Below are 13,030 nucleotides of genomic sequence, written 5' to 3' on the forward strand. Positions count from 1 at the left end.
AAGCCCAAACGCGTAGTGCGGGTAAATTGGGAACGTCTGGAGGAGGCCCCTGTCCGACTGACTTTCAACTCACACCTCCGGGCGGAGCTTTTCGTGCATCCCTGTGGAGGCTGGGGGCATTGAACCTGAGTGGACATTTTCAGGCTAAGTCGAGGGTTCGGTCGGCCCAAGGCCCTTTTCTGCTGACTCCCCTCTCTCCTCTCTCCCCCCCGCCGTTCCATCTGTCTCCAATATTGAATAAAAGCATAAACCCCCAAAAAGGTAGCTCTTTAAGTTAAAAAACAGCTGTTTGACCTCTGCGAACGCAGATGATTTGATCCCAAATGAAATAAACGCAGCACGTATACCACGAACTAAGCTCAGCATTTAAACTGTTCTCACCCACCCTACATTTATCCCACCTCCCTACCACACACCAGAACACACACACACAACCCACCACACACACCCACATATATATATATATATATATATATATATTATATATAAATACACAGGCACTGATTAAACCTACACCAACATCCCTGCACGGAAGCTAAATGTGCAAGCCATAGTGAGCGATGGCTTTTGTGCAGTAAATAACGCTTCTTTATATCCACATTGGATTAGCTCACTACAGAAGCACTTGTTTGTCATGAAAACTGAGTTATCAAAACTTTTTTCCTCTTTGCAACGCTTTGGCAATGGCAACTGCAAGCAGCGCGCCCCGCCAGGAAATGGGTCAATGGATTTTTTCACGTATTATGACTTGACCGTCGCATTCATAATGGAAATTAATAAGTAAAAAAAGGAAAGAAAGAGAGCAATAATTTGCCCCTTTCTGAAAGAGCTTGCCCCCCAGTGATTGCAGGTGTGTAACATGGGAGGGGGAGAGAGAGTGAGATAATGAAAGTAGGCGAGCGAGACTGGTGCTTGGGTAGTGTGCGAATAAAAAGAAGAGGAGCAACGGAGAGGAGAAGTTTTGTGTCGGCTGTGCACCTTAAGTGCAGAGAGATAGGTGGCGGAAAGAACGTGTGTGGGCGTACGTGCTCTCCCCCCTCCTCTGCGTGTCTGGAATCTAGTCAGTCGGTTTATCAGGTGTTGTTTGTAATTTCTTCGCATCATCTCTCCTCAGGCCATGCTTCATTCCCACACCTGCTTAGCAACAGAGAACCACAGTTAATGTTATCCCTTTGTTGAACAGCACATCACACCTACAACACAATGAAGCAAAGCTTCAGTGTATGAACTCACAATTTGTTTCATTGTTAATTATTGGTAAACCTAGGTTTTGGTTTAAATTCCATAGCGAGAACCGCTGTCCATCAGCACTGTACAGCTGCCCAAACATGGTCAAGGTTGGTACCTTGGTGACTTTGTTAGGAGACCAGGAAAACAGACCAGTTTGCCTCGTCAACGCTCACAATCTGTTGTTTCTCTTGCAAATGTCTACGCACATAAAAACAACCGATTGATGGCTTAAACTGAGTGAAAGCTACTGCCGTATTAACTCTAGCTGCGTCCTGTCCGTCAGGAAGAAACACATCCGGAAATCTTAATTTATTCTACTAATTAATTATAAATAGATTCACGTTGCAGGTGTACAGTCATCATTCGGTCCGGACCCCATTGGCAAAAGACAAAAGAACTCTCTCTAAGGAATAAAATGGTTGGTGGAGTCGAGCCTAACACAGCACCACTTATTAAATACCACAGTGCACCGGCAGGAAGTAGGCTAGTGGTCACTGCACATAGACGAAATAGAATAGATAAGAATGCCTTTATTGTCATTATACACACGGTGCAGTACCTTTAAGTTGTCAGCACAAAAAATGTAAAAATATAAAATATAAAAAATAAACATAATATGTAAGGGAGTTAAAACAAAAGAGAGGGGGAATGTGCGTGTCTGTGAGAGACACTTAAATAGTAAGAAAGATAATAGAGTTTGTATACACATTATGCACAAATACAGTTTGGTGTATCCAAAAGTCCGAGGTATTAAATATGCACAGATGTGTTTATGGCTTTGGGGAAAACATGCTGGAACTGTATGTAAAACTGAAACCTGTACAGTATGTTACAAAAACTCACTAGATCATCGAAATGGCCACAAACTAGCTGTCAAATAGCACAACACTTAGAGACAACATTTACATTACACATGAACAGTGATTAAAGAAATCATTCAAGGTTATCAGCCTGATAATTAGTCATCAAAAGGTAACAGTAGTAACGAAGCAGCGATAGAATACACCACATTTTAAATACCCTCTCATATGAAAAAGCCCCATGTGCCTTTATAATATCCAGGTCATATAAAATAGCTTGACGCCAATGAAATACAAATAACAACCACAATTAAGAACTACATTCCTTAGCACCTGTTCCACTCTAAGCAGTAGGGGCATGCGTCTTTATATGCACATCCTGATAACCACAATTCCTGGCACCAACCCTAAGATAGGTGATGTTGGCCTTAATGAACAAGATCATTGACAGGAACAGTCATCGTGAGGCAAATAACTATAGTAAGCGTTTTGGCCAGGTAGTCCTCAGTGGGGTCTCCGCTCATGTTGGAATGGCAATTGATACTATTTTTTGGGCGGTTTTTCAATATCAATCTTAGAATAAGTACTTGTTTTACTTGTTTAGTTAGTTTTTCAGTCCAACACCAGGGAGCGAGGGTGGTGGCTTCTGGCTCCACACCAAATCTTTCTCAAGCCACAGGATCTTTTTGAGTATTTTTAAAACAGTTACATTTTCATTTTCCCGCAGTGTCGCGACCTTGAACTGGCAAATCATATGGAGCACAAAGGTTATTACTGGGGAACATATCCCCATTCTTCTGCAAACTAAAACTAAAACAAAATAGGTTCAAGATCTAAAATGCTGTAAAACCCAATTTCATGCATCTTAAACACTACATATACAAAAAAATAGAAACATCAGACAATTTTGTCCTCTCTTAGAGGTTCGGATGACATGGTCATCTCTAGGTTTTGTGTTTCCGTTCAGAAGATGACGACTATTATAGAATCAAAGACACACAAAATGATTAGGCTAATTGAAACATAGTTTACTTAAGATCTGCAGATGAGATATATCATTGGACATGTTACATGCTGACGTAGCGTTTACCTCGGATGTGTCAAATGACGTTCATGAAACCCTATCTTATTTTTGAGCCAATACTTCTTGAACAGAGAGCACCATCTATGGGCTCAAGAAAATAAAGAAAATTCTTCATGAGCGTCATTAGGCTTCATTTGGCCATCACTTCCAGATTACCAAAACACACCATGTGCACACATACAGCGCAAAACTATGTCCACACCTAAACAGGGCAACGGCATTGCTGGACTCTCAACTCGTAAGTGCAGTCTAAACTTTCGTCAAGATATTAAATTATGTTTAAATAGGACCTCATCTACAGTATATTGTAGCACATCTAATCAAATTGGTATCCATAATCTTTGGAAGTGACAGCGGATCTTACATTTTACGTTTCGTGTTCTATTATAATTAAAAAGTCACACACTAGTAACCCCAATACAGTTGATGATCAGTGTTGGTTTCCATGTTTTGAAATTCAATGGACATTACCACTAACAAATGCAAATTGACCACCCAAATAACTATATTCATTGTCGGTAATGTAATGCAGATTTGGAATACCACTAAATCGATCAAGGCAGTTACGCTCTGGTCTCTGCGCCGGGAAACCACACACATAATAAAAGAGTTCTGAAGCAAGGTTGGACAGCAGGGGTGTGTGAGTATTTCAGGTATTCATGCTTCATTTGTCTATCAAGCAACTTTTGATAGCATGACCTTTTCCAGTGCATTAAAAAAATGGATAACGCCCCGGGCTAGACTTGAGAGGATGTAGTGTGTGTGGTGTGTTTTGTGTGTGTGTATGGGGTCGGGGTGTGGACAGGACTGTTTTGTGATACATCATATCCCTTGGTCACCTATTGGGTGAGTCATGTCAGCACAGGTTATTCCTTATTTTGTTTAAACCTGCGTTGATGTTTTGTCTTGTGCGTCACAGGGAGCTATTCATTTATGTGTCGCATGATGGCTCGGAAAGTTTGCTCACACAAAACGGAGCTGCAATGTTTTTATCCCACACTACGCCATCCGGGTGCAAAAGGGGATTGCTGTTAACTTTCTTTTCTCCTGTCTTTCCTCCCATCTGATTATCATTAACACTTTACATGTTTAATTAGAATGTCACAGAAAGATTAATATAAACATTCTAGTTGTAGCAATTAGACGTCACTACAGAGACATTTCGTGATTGTAGGCGGTGCACCTCTAGACCTGGGAAAACCCACGCACTTCCAACAAATTTGATATTGCTTCTGCAAGTCAGTCTGGCCAAGAGCACGTCAAGCCCATTTCTATTTTACAAATTGGTCACCATCAGAAACGTGAGGCGTTTACAAGTCAACAGCTGCCACCGAACGCACACCGTTGATGCGCTGTCGTGCTACCGTCACCACGGGATCGGTGGTCGTGATTGTTTGAAGACTATCCCAATGCGCCTCGAGAGCATTGCCGCGGGTTTTGCCTTATTGGAAATGCTATGAACTGAGCTGAGAAGGGGCTGGGGAAGGTTTAAGTGTCTGGTGTCAAACCAGGCTAGTGCACCTCAGTCATGTGTGAGTCGACTCATAAGGAATGAAAGGGACGCACCTGATGTTCATTCAACTTGTGGTCTTTCTAAGTAGACGCAAGCTGTTCAACTGTTTGGTAGAATGCAGTGCGCTACGTTTTTGATATTTTGGATTCTATTACATTGCTTGGTGTTTTGCTATGGGACATTCTGCCTGTGTTACACTTGCTCTACGCACGGGGAAGTGTCAGCCTGATGATTCTTGCTCTTTTTCAGCAACAGCTGCAAACATTTGTTAGGCCAGACATGTCGTTTGTAACGTGTCCCGATTTAGCTATCCGTATTAACAGCATTGTCCTAATGTGTGTATTATTCACACATTTTGATGGAGGGAGATTGTGTTTCCGCGAGCAGAGGTAAAGGCTATAAAAGAAGCTGTGGAATCATTGGCACAGTCAAATGTTGAATCATTGTATTGTGTTCATTTCTTGCTGCAGTGCAGCAGAAACAAGGGCTTTATGGCAGTTTTTAAAACTATAGCCAGAACTTCTTTTTTTAGTCTAATTAGTGATGCCTCTAAATGATACCCACATTGCAGTAACAATTGTGTGTTAAAGAAAAATATGGAAAACAATAAAAAACCTTGCGACCATCTTGCCATTTTAATAATACGCCTCAGCACTCTGCCTCCACATTTACCAACAGCGAACGTCTAACCGGTCCTGAGCACTTACTGCACAGCTGGGGTTAAATACTTGCTCAAGGGCATATGACAATCAGTGCTCGGGCACACATTCAAGGCAAATGGGCCAAGTGTGAGTTCCCCTCTTATTAAGTCAAAAATATTGAAAATCATATTGAAACCTGCATGTGGTCTCGTTACAGAAATGTGCCTCATGAATAATTCTTATTGATGTACGAAGAAGCTTTGTGAGCCTTTTTCTTATTTTCCATGCATAACTAGATGGCACGCTTGTTAAACCAAAGGTTCGAAACACAATCAGGGTGTTTACATGCAGAGCAGTCAAACAGGTTTGGTCTTACCCCGTTTAAGAGAATACATTGCCCCCATATACATACGCAGGAAAGAAGGGCGAGAATACTATACACTCTACCACCCCGTACAGATAGGTGCGCTGTGCCAACGCACAACTGTTACACTAAGGCTTTTTCGGCCACTAAATTAGGTCATTTATTCAAGCACTTAATGTTTCATTCACACAGCCTGAACAGTCGTAGGAAAGCACAGTGCCCTCGCCAGATGGACTGGCAAACATTGTTTGGGTCCACGTCTGTATGCTTACCAATAATTACCAATAGCAACGCTAACGTAGCTAAACTAATGTGTAATGTTAGCCCGCGGCCTCCAGCGGCACAGCTAATTCCCTCTATTTCTTTGCCAGACACAGAGGTTGAAAACCCCGGAGACGGACACATTGTTCCGCTAGCCGGGGCTGTTTTCTCACATCTAAGAATGCAAGGAACAGACTCGTTTTCTGGTAAAACGTTCTTGCTGGTTGTTTTGGAATAGAATGAAGTTAAGAAGGAAGAATAAAGGCTGTTTACCGTTTGACACGAATAGAGTAGTTCTTCCTGTTATGTGTACACACACCCCCAGCACAGAGACGACCTGCAGTGCTCCTTAATAACAGCTAGAAATAACAGCACAACCAATACTATGTAAAAACAAGGTCTTGATCAAGAAAACCCCACAATAGCTACAACGATTCCATGCGTTTTTTTTAGTGTTCTGGACGACAGCGGGCAAATGGATTAACGTGCAAACTCTAACTCAGTCTGCACGAAAGCAGGAGCCAGTTCAGTGACCCAAACTCTAGATTGTTTTTCGTGCTTGAACACAGTTTTCAAACTCTACACACTTCTCCATACTTTAACCACAACCTGCACAACGCTGGTTGATTTAAAGCACATTTGTCAACGCTAACACACTGCTGTCCACAACCCACATCAAAACATACGGATTTCAACTGGTGTATTTTAACACTGCTGACTGAAATGGTTTTTGTTTTAGCAGTGTTAGTGAACTCATACATGTATAGTAGAGTATTATAGGGAAAAATCAATAAAGACCCTTTTGAAAATCAAGAAACACCAAATAGTTTTTCTCAATTGCTAAACCTCACACTACAACTCATGGCTTGAACTAAGTTCTAAGTTTTCGTACTCTATTTGCTAGACTTGTGCATCTGGTGTCAAAACCTAATCCACTTCACCCGACGGTAAAACACAATTGATCTCTCACTTAACTTTTCAGGAAAAACTCGAAACCATTTTTCTGCTCTTATGCCATGTTCATCATACTGGTAAACCCAAGCGTGTCACAAAATCAAACACAAATAGAGAACACATGTCCATTGATTGAACCAACCATCTCAAAATTGCTTTCATTGTTTCAAAGCTCTGGACACAACCATATAACCGATTCAGAAACAAACAGGTTGCCTCAGGGGGGGAAATTATTGTGCTGTCATGAAGGCTTGGCGACCCCAGCCCAACAACAAGAAGAATTTCACTCCACTCTTTGATTTTTGTCCACTTTTTAGTATGGTTTGTATAATGTAGTACAGTGCATGTAGGCGTAACTGTACAATGAACAAATCGTAGAACACTGTGGTTTCCATTTGGTAACAGTACTGACTGCTCAATAATTTTTAATGGTACAGGTTCATATCCAAAGAGAACTAACTTAATATAGTGTAGTTTATGTTTTGACAGATGTGTTTTTTTCCATCTGGTGTATGTTTACGATGCGCTGGTGGATATGTTGGCGACATGGTAGTAACACTGTTTTGAGAGCGAAAGTTTCATTTTGCAAGGGAGTCATAGGTTTTTGAACTAAGTGCTTGAAGAGATGAGTTTTGTTTAACTTTTCAGTAAATGAGGAAGGGTTTCAGAAGTTGTTTTTTACCAATTGAGAAAAACACTGTAAGTGACAACATACGGTAAATACATACATGGGAAAGCTCATGAAGCATCTTTTGTGAAAATAAAAGAAACAGTTTGGTTTGACTGAACGATGAACGGTAAAAGGCCAAAGATACCAATTGTCGGTAAATTCTGCGTTACAGACGCAGCAGTTGTGAAAATGTGAAAAAACACTTCCTTGTTACTATAGTTAAAACTGTGCCTTATTGTTTTTCCAAACGTAATGAGGTGTATGCAATGGGAACACACAGGTATTTGTTTATAGATAATTCCAAGGGCAAGGTTGTCAAATTTACTGGACTATTATGTACTTTAGTTGTTTACCTTTCCAGTTATTATTGTAATTACTACAGACAATAAAATAAATCTTATCTATTTACTGTAGGTAAGCAAACTGCGGATTTTTCATTAATTCTTGTGTCCGTCCTAAACTTGTATAAAAAATCAGAAAGCAAATAAACCAACAAAGTATAAGATATACTATATCTATAGCCTACAAGTCACAATCTTAACCTCTCCCTAGAGAAACACGTTTCACTGCCCCTGCTGTGTGTGTGTGTTTTGTGTTGTGGTGTTGTGGTGTGTAGTGTGTGTGTTGACTGCTGGTCCGATAGGTGTGTTAACCTGCAGGTGCTTGTGGAGTTAGCACAGGTTCCCGTTGATCTTAAGATGGACATGTGTTCAATTCAAAACAAACAATCTGTCAACGTGAACCCACCCCATTAAATGCTGAAATGACAATGGTTGGGATACGGTCGCTGCTAAGTTACCAACCAATTGTCATCCTTGGTAAATTGGGGTCAAGAACATTTGACAGACAGCGGCCAGAATAGGAGCTAAGACGATACTAATGACAAAACAACACATCAGACAAAAAGGGTCCAGAGTAAGCGAGGCAAAGAATACCAAAAAACGAAGTGCAAGTCAAACAGAGAACACAGGAATACAGGAAAGCAGATGAGAAACAGGTAGATCAACAAAACACAATCCAGACAGAAATACAACCTGACAAAACAAGAAAACACAGAGACTAAATACACAGCTAATGAGAACAAGAGACAGGTGACACGACGACTCAGTGAACAAGTGAAACAACATCAGGGTGGGAGAACAATTACAAAGGTGGGAAAACACAGGGCAGGAAGGTCCAAAACAAAGACAAGATGAAAAACAAACTAGCAAAATAAAAACAAGAACACGAAAACATCCAATCAGAACATTGCTGCATGGACATGTTATAATTTGCTTGGGAAGGAATTCAACTACGTTAGTCACACAAGTGAATGAATTGAAACAAAACATGGCATTATAATACAACAAAATTTAAGACCCTTTCTGCGAGTATACATCAAACTCTAATACAAAAACTGCCCGAAACTGATCAAAAATGAACGTAAGCGTTAGAAGTGTAGTGGTAGTAAAACGTCTGAGATTGCTTGCAAAATGTAAACGAATCAAAGTCAAAAGTATGACCTAATTGATTTACTTCGGTAAAGTACGGAGTAAACTTATTTATGTGAGATTGATGTAATGAGCAGCTGGAGTTCAGCAGAAACGTCATCTTCTCCACGCTTATATACACAATTATTGACCTAGAAAACAGTAATCACGGCGAGAGTGCCTCATGAAAGCATGCAGACACCTCATTTGTGAGAGCGGACCGAACGCCAGCAGCCCACTCCGACACTCCCCACCTTCCGGTCAGCATGCGCGCTGTTGTCCTCCTCCTCACAGCCTCTTCCATCATCCCCAACCTGACACATATGTTGTGCAAATAAAACAGTGCGTCACCACCTGTGCACAAGGCAGAGTAAAGAGAAGACAGACTTTGTGATAAATGAAAATACAGGAACCACAGTAAGATAGTGTGATTGCACACGCCGTTCTAGTTGACTTTACACTGTTGTTTTGGTAGGATACCATGAATTGATTACGAAATTACAACATAAATAATGTAATGATTCATTACCTTAGGGCAACACTGGATGTACTTTCAAGTCATATCTGCAGTTAAACCTTCTATTTATTTCCAATAATTTAGTTGGTTTCCAACAAATCACTGCTGGTATATGTTGCCCGTGTAGTGTTTGGGTGTTTTGAAACTATTACATGTATAACCCAAGCAAACGCACCTGAGCCAGTGTAAGTGTGGCCCTGGGTTCAGGAATGTTCCCTATTTTTCACTCACATATAGCGGGGTATACCCTATTCCCAGGGCGACCATGCGCCATCAAGACAAACTGTCTAATGCCCCATGTCTAAATTTTCTCTTGCTCAGTCCTTGGTCCGGTTGTCTTCCAGTGCAAATATTTCGTTCATTTTTTTTTTTTTTTTTTTTTTTTTTTATTTTACAGCAGCAAAATGTTACTGACATGTAGGCTATCTACTAATGCAGTGTTCAGGGATCTGACGACTGCATTACTCTTTCAATGTTATGTGCCCATCCCCTGCAATCCTTGCCAGGGTACACAGTGTGAAGCAAGCTGCGGTCAGGGTGAAGGGTACCTCCGCTAGACATCACGTCCAACATAGGTATTCACGGTGTATGTTCAGAATTTCTCCAGCAACTGTCTTTCGCAGGTTTGAGAGAATGAATGTTTTTTCCTACAAAAAAAATCCTAAGTGGGTTTTTAGGGCGTGTTTGCACACCAACAGCCTTTAGTTCGGGTGAATGGAACGAGAGCAGTTTTGACTGTGGTGTGGTTGTTTGGGCAAGGTGAGAATGTCAACAATCAAACTTGGGCGCGCAACCACAAGACCAAACAGCGCGTTACCGGAGAATCTGGCTTAAGAGTGGTATCCGTAGATGAACCGCACCAACGATCATACTACTACAGTCTGATCTGATGTGCTTCTTTATTTCAGTTTTCCGCTCTGAGGTAGAGCAGCGTCAGCATCCCTAAACTTTGTTGATTCAAGCCCAGAGTCTCCAACGGGGCTCTGTGTCTGTCGGAGGTTCTGGGATCACCGCAGTAGCGAGAGCAAGTCACGTAATGTACAGCAACTAATGGTGCAGGTAGATTATTTTATGACAAAGATAGTGGAATCGGTATCATCTAATAGCCTATTATACTTGATTTTTCAAACTAGCACGACTCCTCCAAACTTCGAAAAGTACAGATGGAGAGTCATATTGAATGCGCCGTTTGTGACATGAGCGTAAATCTTGGTAAAAAAACAAATTCTGAAAAATATTAAGTCCAAGTGAGGTTTAATTAATACATAATTGCCTTTAAGGAATTACTTCTCAACAAAGAATGCAACAGAGGAGGGAAGAGTAAATTATGCTAGGATACATGGTGCTGTCTTTAGATATAATTAGAAAAGTGATCACAAAGGGAGAATAAATAATGAAGCATACAGAATGCCTTAACTGCAATATTTTTATTGTGGGTTTTTTTTTATATTTGGTTGTAATCTGTTTTCGCTTTATATAAAGATCCACTTTCCAGCAATACTTGAGTCAGAAGAACTAGTAAATAGTGCATAAAATTCAACACAAATGCATAAATGCAGTGTTTAAAAAAAAAATCCCCCCCCCCAATCACAAACAAATTTTAAAAATGAAAAAACATTATTTTTATTCTTACAATTTTTTTTTACCACTTTAAATAACCAAATCTCAGCAGGCTTTGTTTTTTGGCAAGAACTAAGGCTGTCTTTTTTCATCCGGTGCACATTATTTTCAATGCTTGTATCAGTGAGATTTTCTGTTTTGCAAAGATAGCACATCCATTCGCATGCTGACCACAGGTAGGGGGGGACACCAGAGGAGCAGGTCTAAGAAGACTTTTGTGTGAAAAAAATACTTTTTTTTAACATTTGTTCATGGTTCTAGGCATGGTTTTCGTAGCAGTTTTCCAGATTTCAAGTTAGGATGTAAGTCTTAATGCTTTCATTTTAATTAATTGTGACTATTTTTCCGATGGGCATTATAACAATAAAATACATGGATGTGTAACATGATATTTGCACACAGAACATTTTTTGTTCAGAGGTAATGTGAAAATGCAAAAGTACTTTGTAGACCTGGTTGGCTAAATTTTAATATTTTGTTGCAGCAAAAATAATGTTCCATAATCCTGCTCCTATCCCTCTCACGGGAACCATCCCTTATCGTGGTGAGTAGCGTTTGTGTTTCCTATGAATGAGGGCTGTGTTGTCTTGACTTTGTGCTCCACTGGTAGGGTACTCCCATGCCAAGTGGTCTCAGGTGAGGGGGCCAGACGAAGAATGGTTCAAAACACTATGACGAGACCGAGGAAGAGTCGGGAGTGACCCTGACCCGGAGGAGGCCCGTTGGCCCCGCTGGAGCCAGGCCCCAACGGCGGCGGTTGTCATCAGCGCCTGGTGGACGGTTTGCCACGGAGCCCGGGTCGGGCACAGCCCGAAGAAAGCTACGTGGCACCCCACTCCATCACCATGGCTCAACCACCTGTGGGATGAACCTGGGGTCGGGTGCCTGCCATAATGGGTGTGCGCGAAGGTCAGTGGGCCTCGACCGGACCAGACCCGGTCTGCAGAGGCTGTGCTCTGGGGACGTGGACAGTCCACCTCTATTTGTGTAGGAGCGGAACTTAGTGCGAGAGGTGGAGGTACCAGTTTAGATCTGGTGGGGCTTCCTCACGCACAGTCTCGGTTCTGGAACCGTCACTCCTGACGGGGTTGGACGTCTGTCCTACTCCGAGTTGCCCAGGTGTTGAGCGCGCAGGCGTGCGGGTTGTGGGGATACTCCAAGCCCCCGGCTGAGCGCCCGTGCGTGGAGTTTACCCCGTGGACAGAGGGTCCTCCTACGCCTGGGTTGATGTGGGGTAAAACTCTGAAGCTGTTGTTGATATGACACCAAACAGGAGTTTCAGATTATTAAGCCTTCTTGGGAGACCTTGAACTGGAGTCCTGTATGGGGCTCCAGTACGGGACTCCATGTTTCTTGCTGGGGGACGTAACGCACCACAGTGGGCAATGATGGAGATACTTGTGAGAGGCGTGATGAGGGGAACGGCCTCCATCTACATCAGCGTGGTGTTTGTTGTTGGAATTTTCTGTGTAGTTCATGGATTGTCCTAACAAACACCAGTTCGAACATCGAGGATGCTCATAAGTGTAGTGGTAACAGAGCAACGCTAGGCCAAAGGTCAATGATCGTTTTTTAATAATAGTTTCATCTGATCTGAGGACCGTATGTTTGGCACCGGGTGAAGAGAGGGCAGCGAGCTGTTTTTCACATGATCACCACTGGTGGTGAGTTGGGTCAAGGGGTGGGGGAGACTCTGGACAACCTGGGTAGACCAAAAGGCCGTAGTGCGTGGTAATTGGAACGTCTGGAGAGGCCCTTTCGACTGGATTTAACTCACGACACCTCCGGCGGAGTTTTCGTGCATTCCCGGTGGAGGTGTGGGGGCATTGAACCTGAGGGGACAATGTTCAAAGTTTCATGGCTGAAAGCTGCGTGCGGGAGCTGTGGTCTTAGGTCTTCAAGGGGCG

The 13,030-nt window shown here is 42.1% G+C and overlaps 1 long non-coding RNA gene across 1 annotated transcript in view; it reads right to left on the minus strand.

Annotated features, from left to right (window-relative positions):
* LOC116686006 (uncharacterized) overlaps positions 1-13,030 on the minus strand; it is a 23,924-nt gene that overhangs the window by 5,872 nt on the left and 5,022 nt on the right. The window contains exon 2 of the long non-coding RNA XR_004331120.1: positions 5,760-5,766. This is a non-coding gene — a long non-coding RNA (uncharacterized LOC116686006). The remainder of the gene's footprint in view (positions 1-5,759; positions 5,767-13,030) is intronic.

The sequence above is a fragment of the Etheostoma spectabile genome, unplaced genomic scaffold, assembly GCF_008692095.1.
Source record: "Etheostoma spectabile isolate EspeVRDwgs_2016 unplaced genomic scaffold, UIUC_Espe_1.0 scaffold280, whole genome shotgun sequence".
NCBI lineage: Eukaryota > Metazoa > Chordata > Actinopteri > Perciformes > Percidae > Etheostoma > Etheostoma spectabile.